The following is an 11261-nucleotide window of genomic DNA, read 5'->3' on the forward strand; positions in this document are numbered from 1 at the left end:
CACCCCCACCTCGAACTATCCCTAACCCTAACTCCTCTACCTCACCTCCTCGCCGCACCAGAGCTCTTACTAACCTCTATGCCGACCCATTGACCCTCTCCACTATTTCAACACACCAATCCACTGAACTTACATGCTTCTCCCAGGCCCACAAAGACCCCAACTAGTGCTCTGCTATGTCTGATGAATTTAATGCTTTATTACGTAATGGTACTTGGTCTCTTGTGCCTTACAGGGATTCCATGAACTTGGTTGGATGCAAGTGGGTCTACCGCATCAAGTGTAAAGCCGACGGTTCCCTTGAACGCTATTAGGCTTGATTGGTTGCAAAAGGGTTTCATCAGCGACCTGGCCTTGATTATCATGAGACATTTAGTCCAGTAATCAAGCCCACGACCATAAGGACGGTTCTATCCTTGGCCATTTCAAAGAATTGGGATGTTCGCCAGCTCGATGTTCAGAATGCATTTCTTCATGGACTTCTGTCGGAAGAGGTATATATGGCTCAACCCCAGGGTTTTGAAGACTCCCTACGCCCTTCTCATGTTTGCAAGCTCCACAAATCTCTTCATGGGCTCAAGCAAGCCCCCCGGGCTTGGTTCCACAAGCTCTCTGAGTCTCTGACTCGCTTTGATTTTTGGTCCTCCCAAATCGACACATCTCTGTTCATCTATATGCAGGGCTCCTTCAAAATATATGTACTTGTCTATGTTGACGATATTCTGGTTACAGGCAACCAGCCGTCTCATGTCACCTCCCTCCTCTAACAACTTTCCATAGAATTCTCTATCAAAGACCTTGGTCACCTCAGTTTCTTCCTTGGTGTTGAGGTTCTCTATCAGCATGGTGGTGTCCTTCTCTCTCAAGCACGCTACATCTCTGATCTTCTTCAACGTGCTGGAATGACTGATTGTAAACCTGTTACCATGCCTATGGCCACCACCTCTACAGCCTCTTCCTCAGGGGGTGTCCTCCTCTTAGATCCCACAAGGTATCGATCTATTGTAGGTGCTCTCCAATACATCACTCTCACCAGACTTGATGTAGCCTACTCTGTCAATCGGGCCTGCCAGTTTATGTATGCTCTCTCGGAGGACCATTGGACCCTAGTCAAAAGAATCCTCCTTTATCTCTAGGGCACAAAAGACCAAGGGTTGTTCATCTCTAGGTCTGATTCTCTTCAACTTTAGGCATTCTCTGATGCTGACTAGGCTGGTGATAGTGCTGACCGAAAATCGACAGGTGGCTATGCCATCTACATGGGTCCCAATTTAATCTTGGGCATATAAAAAGCAAAAAACGGTTGCACGCTCTTCTACTGAATCAGAGTACAAGGCTGTCGCTGATGCTTGCGCAGAACTCACCTGGCTCCGCTCTATCTTTGCTGAACTGAGCATTCCTATCCCCACAGTGCCAATCCTCTGGTGTGATAATATTTGTGCCACTTATCTCTCAGTCAATCCTGTGTTTCATGCCCGTACAAAACATATTGAAATAGATTTTCATTTTGTTCGGGACAAGGTTGTCTCCAAGGAGCTTCAGGTGCAATTCATCTCCACAAATGATCAAATAGCTGATATTCTCACCAAGCCTCTCAGTTCAAAACGGTTCACTTTTCTCCGAGACAAGCTGCGAATTCGACCGTTCAAATTCCCACCTTGAGGGTGTGTATCAACACAGTTAGAGTCCTCCTCTACCTTAAAAACCTCTCCTACAAAATAGGAGTCTCATTGGACAGCAACACTAGAGATCGACTCCCATTCGAAGTCTCTCTCTTAGGATATCCAAGTCCTATTGTAACTGTCACATGTGATATCAGAGTCCTATTGTAATTGTCACATGTGATATCAGAGTCCTAGTGTAACTGTCTCTTTTGTATTAGAGTTGGAGTACACTTCCACCTTTGAAGGTCTATATAAGACGTGTACCTCCAACTCATAAAACTGATTAAAAAGACTCAATTTAACAGAGAGAGAGACCAATAGTCACGCAAATATATTTTTAAAAGACGAACAATGTGGAATATCTTTTCCTGAGAGTAAGAATTCTTGAAACATACCAACAATAGGATAAAGGAGAGGAACATGGACAACTTACCTGCATCCATATAGAAAATCACGACTACAGCTCCCAAACTGAAGAGAGAACGCTCTTGATAAATCACCTAGGAACACCATTCAATTTTTTTTTTATCACCATAAGAATCAAAGTAATGAGAATCTAGAATCAAAATATTTCTTGCAAGTCAAAGGCAACAGAGGCAGCAAGCAGAAAAGCAATCTTTGGATCATGAGGAGATGAAGTCTCTCTCACAATTCACGATTAATATATGTATGGATGCAAAAATAAATTTATCTTTCACACCTGTTGCTGCGGGCAACCAAATCTATTGTTGCCCCTACTGATTGAAATGCAAGATCTTTTAGGAACAGGTCTGGTCCTTCTCAAAGTGGCCAAATCAGTTGACTTGTACAGTTCAAAGACCCAATATCACAATTGCACTCAGCTCCAGAAGACAAGCCAAAGCACCAAAAAATTTGTGCTCTTTTATCTTAGAAGAAAATCATTCTCATCAGTAATCAATTAAAATCATTAATATTTTAGGGAACAACTAATCAAACAAAGCCACCATCGATTGTTAGACATAATTACTATCATTTCCTTTGTGTTTATGACGTAAGACAATCAAAATATCTTTTTAAAAAGATTTTAATGGATTTAAGGAAAGATTGAAAACTTATTTGTTATAACAAAAGTAAAAGAAAGAACTCCTATATTTTACATCTTTATATATTTAAAATCAGAAATAATATAAGAACAAGAGAAACTTGTGATTATTGGGATAATTACAAGTTCCTGTATCTATCGTAGATGAAAGAGTTGGAATAGTTGGGATAATTAGACTGGTATGGAAGAGTACGTGAACTCTGCATAAAATAAAACCTGCAACTTGAACCGACGTAATCCCTAACTCCCCCGTCAATGGTATCCAAATAAGGCGATGATGAAGAATTTGAGGAGGACGATACTCCTCCGAAAGCTCCCCGTCTTTGGGATGGTTTCGGTTGAGTTGGGAAAGAGAAGATTGTGGCAGCTGCTTCTCTTGCGTATCTTTCCTGCAAATAAAACAAATAAGATGCACCAAGAATAACTTGAGCAGGTTCCACGATAAGAGGGAAAGTGGGCTTTGATAGTTATTTGATTTAGAATAAAAAGGAAACTACTGGGAAATTATGAAATTTATTATTATATACTAAAGGAAAGTGGGAAATTAAAAAAAGAAAAGAAAAAGGAAGGAGAGATTAAGGAGAGGGACGTGAGAGATTTAGAAGAATTAAAAAGTTAAATTGTTAAAATATTAGTTTCTAAATATTAGAGAGAGAGAGAGAGAGAGAGAGAGAGAGAGAGAGAGAGAGAGAGAGAGGAGAAGGCGTGAGTTTACTAAGGAAATTATTTTTTTATTAATTAAATAAAAAAATTAATATTAGTTTCTAAATATTAGAGAGAGATTGTAGAGGGCGTTGGAGTTTTATTAAAGAAACTAATTTTTAAATGAATAATGAAATTAATATATTTATAAAAAAGAACAAAGGGTACCCAAAAAATAGAAAATATAAAAAAGATAAAAATGTGATAATAAAGAAGTTAAAGATATTTAAATAAATAAGAAGGATAAAGTAGTCCAAGAAAAGTTTAGCCACGAAACATAAATACATGCTTTTATATAATAATATGATAGTATGATAAATAAAAAAGCTTTGGAGTTGTTGGTGTGAAAATCATGCCAATCTAAAGACTACACCAACATATTCATATATAATAGTAATATATGTGAATACTTAGAGATGATAAAAAAATTGAGGAAGAAAAAAATGTTGTGAGTGACCTCCACACCCAAACATAGGTACACAAAATTACCACCCCACCCCTATGATTGGTCCCTCTACACTTGTGCATGGCCATGGGACCAAGGGCCATGTTAGGATAATTAACTTTTCTCCACTGATAAGATGTCATCACCATGTAAAGTTACTACATGTGGCAGCTTAGCTTCCTTTTTCTTCCAATAATCACAATGGTTGATTATGGTTGATTTTTTTTTTTTTTTTTTCTTTTTTCTTTTTTGGGTGAAAGGTACTTGATTTTGGTTGATTAAACCTAAGAAAGAAGGTTATATCGGGAGAAAGCAATCAACAATATTTCTCGGAGATGGAGGCCCATCCTGATTCACAAATGGGCCAGCGTTATAATGGAGGCCCAACCCAAATGTAACCCGACTAGGGGAGCCCAGATTGTCCATCTGCTTAGTTCACTGTTAATATGGTATCCCACAGATTAGGCCTGAACCCCAACATGCTTATTTCATAGGCATCGCAGCCTCTATATGGTTCTTCTTCTTTAGATTCTAGGTAGATCTTCATACAACATAGCTTGGCATAATCTGCAAATCCAAGGATGAACAACTTTTGGTCAATTCCAATACTAATACCTTACCAAAAAAATCAATGCCAATATCAATCCATTCCCATGGACACTGATAGTTCCAATCGCATCCGATCTGAGTTTTAAAACTATGATGCTCCATTGGTCTCTTACATCTCATATAGATTTTGTGAAGCAACCAACCTAACATGTTCTTCTCTGATTTTGTGAAACAAACATCTCACTCAATATGGTAAAGTAGAAAAACGATGTCAAATGACCACCTTAAGGAAATGAGTTCATATAAACAAATATTATGCAACAATGGGAAATAATTTTCTGTATACATTGCCCACATAAAATGCATGCATTTCATTAACCATTTGATATCATATATCTTATCAAGGTAAAGAGATTTCGATGTTTTTAGTTATCTATAATGAAAAAAATGATATCAAGGCCTTGTTGGCTAGCTACCTTGGTCGGAGATCCATGCATTATCTTGACTCTCTCTCTCTCTCTCTCTCTCTCTCTCTCTCTCTCTCTCTCTCTCTCTCTCTCTCTCTCTCTCTCTCTCTTTCTCGACTTTTAAATGGCTAACTAACTTAACCTCTCGAACCTCTGAATCTCTTTCTTGACTATTACTTCTCTCTGTTTCCTATTATATGACATAACGATTTATGAAATCATATAAGAAACCAAATCAAACCAGATACAAAATGGGTTTCTGAAACTGAATAAAAATCACACTTGTTGCGGCAAGAAGCCGTTCTAGACTGCTTTCAATTTCTGCACAGAAGAACAAAGAGAAGAGCGTGAACGTCGGGTTGATTCAGCGGAAGACATTAGTCGATGATCTGACCCAATTGACTAGCGAGAAGGACCATCTGGGAATCTCCACATACGTGAAGTATGCTGTTCACATGACATATGGCAAGGGACCTTCACCTCATGAACATGTGGTTTTGAGTTAATTTGACTCCTCTTACCTCCTTCAGGCCACTCACATGGGGGTATTTAGTGCTCTTCACTGCTTTCACTAAAAGCTAATGGTTCTCATTCAACCCTAGTATGACATGATTTATACGGTTTTGGAGTCAATATGGGCCTACAGGACTAGTTAGGTGTAAAGCTTGGATACCCATCATTAGCACATACAAAAATATCAAGGGGATGTGGATATTATTAATTTATTAAATGACTATTCAATATATATTCCATGTAAACAACATACATGAAGTGATTTTTCACTTCTTGGCATGGTTTGAGGTATTGTGTCGGATTGCCAATATCGGTTTTATATGTTGTCAATCCTACTACTAGGCCATCAGTATAGTATAGATGTAAAAATGTCAAAAAACCTATATTTACAAAAATCTAAGGTATTTTTATGCCAATACCATTTTAGTTTTCGAGTGATCAATACTATGCACTAAAACCATGCTTCGTGGAGATTCCCCTCCATTCTCCAAGAGGAAGGGTGAAGGCATTATCTAGGATTTCTCCAATAACAAATCCAAATGATGAAAACTGGAGATTAGTTCCCTCATAGTAAATCCAATCTCTCTCTCTCTCTCTCTCTCTCTCTCTCTCTCTCATATTTTTTTCTAGATTTTATTAAATACTATATGAATAATTGGAGATAATATAAAAATGGGCAAGAGATCACTGCCATTGGTCACTTGACATGCACTAGTGCAGGGCTAATGAGAGTGTGTATAGGGCATCAATATGGATAGAGAATTTTTATTTTATACAGGCGAGATGGTAATTTTTTCAATTTTGTGTCTAAGTGTTCTTTCTCACTAATAAAAATAGGGGAAGTGTTTCTAGTGGGCAAGTGCAGTTTTTGTGATTGCTTGAGCATCAATGAGATCACACAAGGAAATATTCACTAAGGAGTCATTTTCCCTTTCATGGGGATGCATACCTATCATTTCACCTCTATGTGCCATGTGTCTAGGTAGGTGGAGGGGCCACACTCCCCCACAAAAAATATTTTCATGAAAAAATATTAGTTCCCAACTAGTATATATAGATGCCAATGGCCTCCCAACAGATTAAGCCCACTTGGCTATGTGAGGATAGATTATAGTTCCTAGAAAATTATCTAACCTTCAATGTTGAAAAAGATGGTAAAGTAGGGGAAAGGGAAGAAAATGAAGTTCAAACGAAAGAGATTGAAAAATCTTCCCTCAAGTTCCCAAATTCCATATCATAATTCCTATGACTTCCAGCCTTCAACGGTAATGTCATGCATCGTCAGACAAATGGATATTCTTCAAATAATACAAAGTTGCCACCCTTGCGCTACTCTTAGAGGTTTTGGTGATAATTTGATGGGTTTTTTCCTAAAAATTTTGTAAAGAAACATTTGTTCCATTTTTTATATGATTTATACATTTTTTTTTTTAAAGAAATATTGAAAAGAGTTCTTCCCCTTTCCCCAAAGGCAGGAAGAATTACTTTCAATTATGAATAAACACATAGATTGAAGCAGTTAAATCGAGAAAATGATTCTTCACTTCATATTCCTATATATATATATATATATATATAAGAGTCTAGATATTGACACAATTGATCTCATTCTTCCTTGCAGTCGAGTACTTCAGTAGACTTCGCTTCATTTATCATTTAATCCAATCTTGATTTAGTGTTATTCTTTATAAAATGAAGTTTCAATAACAAAAACTATAATATCAAAAAAAATCTTTATATCTCATTAATGAAGACCTCATTTCTCAAAATAAGAATTAAAAAAAATTTCCTCCTTTTGAAATGAACCCTACCTCTCTTGTATTATGTCTCGTCCCATGCCCATGGGTGCCACCCGCTAGCTTCACTCATACAAGTGGTTTGCCTATCCATCTCCTAAGGGTGTCAATTTACTTGGGCTTAGTCAGGCCTAACCTGGCTTGAACATTTCATCCGTTGCGCCTTGATTGCCTATTTAACTAATCTAACTTATGTTAAGCAGGTATGGTTCTATTTATAATCGGTCAGTCATGCCCAAGCTTTAATTAGACTAAACGGACCTTAAATAGACTATTACACTGTTTAACACTAAATGGATCATGACTAAAATTGATCTCTAAAATAGGAAAATTCAATAAAATGGACCTTAGATGAATCTTATTAAGTCCTTAGAATGTCCTAATTTAAGGATATCGAATTACTTTAAAACAAAACCTTTATTTTATACATCGTGGCCGTGTAAATCAAGAGTATATTGAACAAGACACTAGAGTACTGGCCTCTGACAATGACTATTTTTTTTTTGTTTTTTTTTTGGTAATGACAACGACTATTGAAATCATGCATGTTTCCAAAATCATATTCCCAGCTTCCTTGAATCTGCTTTCCCAGTTATTAAAAAAATAAAAATAAAATTTACATGTACTACTCCTAAAAAACTCTCATATGACGTGTGAGAGACATTTTTTTCAAAAAAGACATCTGCTCCCATTTTTCCTAATGGTGTTAAGTTAAAGATTTAGAAAAAGGAAAAGATGGTATTAACCTTGTTATATCTCCCATATGACCTATTCCAAATGTTTGAAGAAGCCATTGCCATCATAGTTACTTCAACACCAACCGGGGGTTTGCTAATGTGGTTGTCCAGTATCACCATCACGTTGTTGTCCACGAGATTAGATACCACCGTCTAAGGTTTTCAATCTTAAATTTAATTACAGACATCGATTCAAGGTGTGAAGCCCAATTCGCACATACCAGTTTCATTCTTTGCCTACTTTCATGCACATCCAGTGCGAATTGGTATAGAGAGGTAAAGTCATCGCGAGTCTTTGGATGGCCAATTGTAGATCACTGGAGAGCTGGTAGAAGATTTAGCAGGTTACTTTCTCGTATGGCCATCTTGAGGAGAAAGAAGGGTTTGGAACAAAGGACTTGGAGCCCTAATTGAAGGGTAAACTTACCGTTTTACCATTTATCAAGGGTAATTTAGTCATTTAGCAAAATTTGACCAGATGATATAATCACATTACAGGATTCAACTAACAAAATGGACCAATCTCATATAAATTTAGTAAAGTAGGGGGGACTTGTGATTTTGTAAAACTTTGTCACTCACATGTCATATTGGAGTTTTTTAGGGGTGGTACATATAATTTTCCCAAAAAAAAAAAAAAATGCTTTCTTGAGTGTTGGACCCAAGGTCAATACCATTTTGTTTATGACTACCAATTGTTTGATATTAATTCAACTCTATTGGGCATTTTTTTAACACAATTAGGAATTTTGTTTATGATTGCCAATTGTTTGAAATTAATTCAACTCTATTAGGCATTTTTAATCCAATTATCTTGGAGTGAATAGGTCTTAAGATTAGTAGAACGAAGATCGAGTACATGGTGTGTAACTTTAATCACACAAGGACGGATAACGAAGTGTTGATAATCGAGAAAAAAAAAAAAAGAATGATGGAAATCCTACCTATGTTGATGTTTCTATTAGTACTTCCATTGGCCCATGTGCTGGTGTAGGGGGCCCATGCTGCTTTTTAGGGAACCCTCTCTTGTATTTATTTTTAAAAATTTTTCTAAGAAGCAAAAAAATCGGAAGTCCAAATTTGTGTACTCAGGTTTCTCTCTCGAAGTCCCACTATAAGGTTGACTAACTTTTGCATTAGGGTGTCAGTTTCAAGCCTGATCGTATACACTCGAAACTAATTTGTGCTATCCAACAAGCATCCAACTAGGACCTATCGATTAATAGTCCAACTCAACCCGACATGTTTAAAATTCATTTAGAACCTCTTCGCTAAGCCCAAACACGTTTAGAGCCCGTTTATAAGAAAATGTCTCATTAGCCCATCCATCTATGGCCTCGGTTATTGGTAGCCAGGTTTCCGATCGACCATTTATCAATGGGACCATGCTTAACATATGAGGGTTAGTTACTTAAATGGTACCCTATTGACCATTTACAAATAATATTGTATGTCTAACATATAAGGACCGATTACTTAAATGAACCTATCACGTTGCAAGATCATAGCAAAGTAAAGAAGCCCCTGAAGCCCAACCCATTGACACCCCTAACTTTATGACTTGACCATCCGCGGTGGCACCCAGCAAGCCCTGGTCTATGCCCGGACAGACCAGTTTCAATACATGTAGGGAAGTAAGATGTGGCGGTCCCCTATTTGTAGGTGTGATTAACTAACGCGGATATATATATAACTAATTAATTAACTTAAATCTAGCAGATTCCCTATTTGTTAGGGATAATTAACAACGTTAACTATTAATTACCGTGGGCCTTTTTGTTATAAGTAGATTACTAACTTACTTTTAGTCCTCAATCCTCAACTATAGCGTATTTCTCACTTTGGGTCCATAAAAGTGAGAATCTAGTAGTTTCCTAAACTATATAGTAAAGTAACAACCTTCCTAAAATTTAGGATTTTAGCTTTTAACCGTTATAGTCATCCTTAGCTGTGATGGTCATCCCAACAAGATATGATGGCAAAAAGAAATCTAAGACGTTCATCATGGCAGCGATGCGTGCATGTATGTCCATATGGTAACTGTATCCCTATTTATTAGGGGTTTGAAGCCATCTCCTTCCAACATGCCTACAGCAGATAGAAGTATGTCTCGCGTCCTCGTCAATCTCCTCTTTTCTGTTTTCTGTTTTCTGTTTTGATTCCCCAAACACACTAAAGGCTACGAACAACTTCTTCAACTGCGATCCATCTCCTCTCTCTGTCTCTCTTTCCAGTCTCCAGTCTCCACAGTCCACACACAGATAACTCACTCAATTGAGATCAACACCTGAAATCTCCGACGACAATCGATCAGTCACAATGGTCATACCGGAGAGACCTCAAAGGTACGCATGATCACCAACCAACCAGTGGCTGTGGCTGTGGCTGTGGCTGTGGCTTTCTAATTGATGTGGTTGTTCAGTATCAACAATTCACCATCACATTGTTGTCCGCAAGATTAGATTAGATACCACCACCACCGCCACCGCCACCGCCACCGCCATCGCCTGAGATTTTCAATCATTTTTATAGTTAACATTGACTCGTGACTTCACTAATTTGGTAGGAGTTTATATATTTGACTATTATTGTTATTGTTTCCAGGGAATACTCAAGGTCATCTGTTGGACACGAACACGAACACGAGCACGTATTCAAACCCACAGATATCCCTGTTGGATACTTATTTGAACCCACAGATGAAGAAATAATCCTCTGCTACCTCAACAAAAAGATCGCAGAACCTAATTTCCGAGTCTTTTATATACAAGAAGTTGATCTTTACGAATTTCATCCTAGAGAAATCATCAAAGGATGCACAACCAAGGACCATTATTTTTTCACTCAGAGGAAGAGGATGCATCAAGGAGGCACAAGGGCAAGTCGACAAACTAAAGATGGATCAACTTGGAAGGCTACTAGTGGAGTACAGGATATTATGGATTCCACCAAATCTTACAAAATTGGTTCCAAGGCTACTCTCACCTACGTGGAGAAGAAAGCAGGAGGAGGAATAAAGGATCAAACCAAAACCAACAGCTGGATCATGCATGAGTTTCAAACGGCTCAGGAAACAACTACTACTGGCATGAAGGTATGTATACGTTTCATATCTCCTTTTGTAACATATATAGTCACTTTAATTTCCTTGTTTTTCTTTTCTTTTCTTTTCTTTTCTTTTTTTTTTTTTTTTTTTTTTTTTTTTTTTTTTTTTTTTTTTTTTTTTTAATCTTCATAATAATCTTATGGATTTTTAATTGTGTTCCTGCTTTCAGCTGTCTGACTGGGTGATATGTCGAATATATGAGAAGAAGAAGAAAGCTGC

Source organism: Macadamia integrifolia, chromosome 6, assembly GCF_013358625.1.
Source record: "Macadamia integrifolia cultivar HAES 741 chromosome 6, SCU_Mint_v3, whole genome shotgun sequence".
NCBI classification, from domain to species: domain Eukaryota; kingdom Viridiplantae; phylum Streptophyta; class Magnoliopsida; order Proteales; family Proteaceae; genus Macadamia; species Macadamia integrifolia.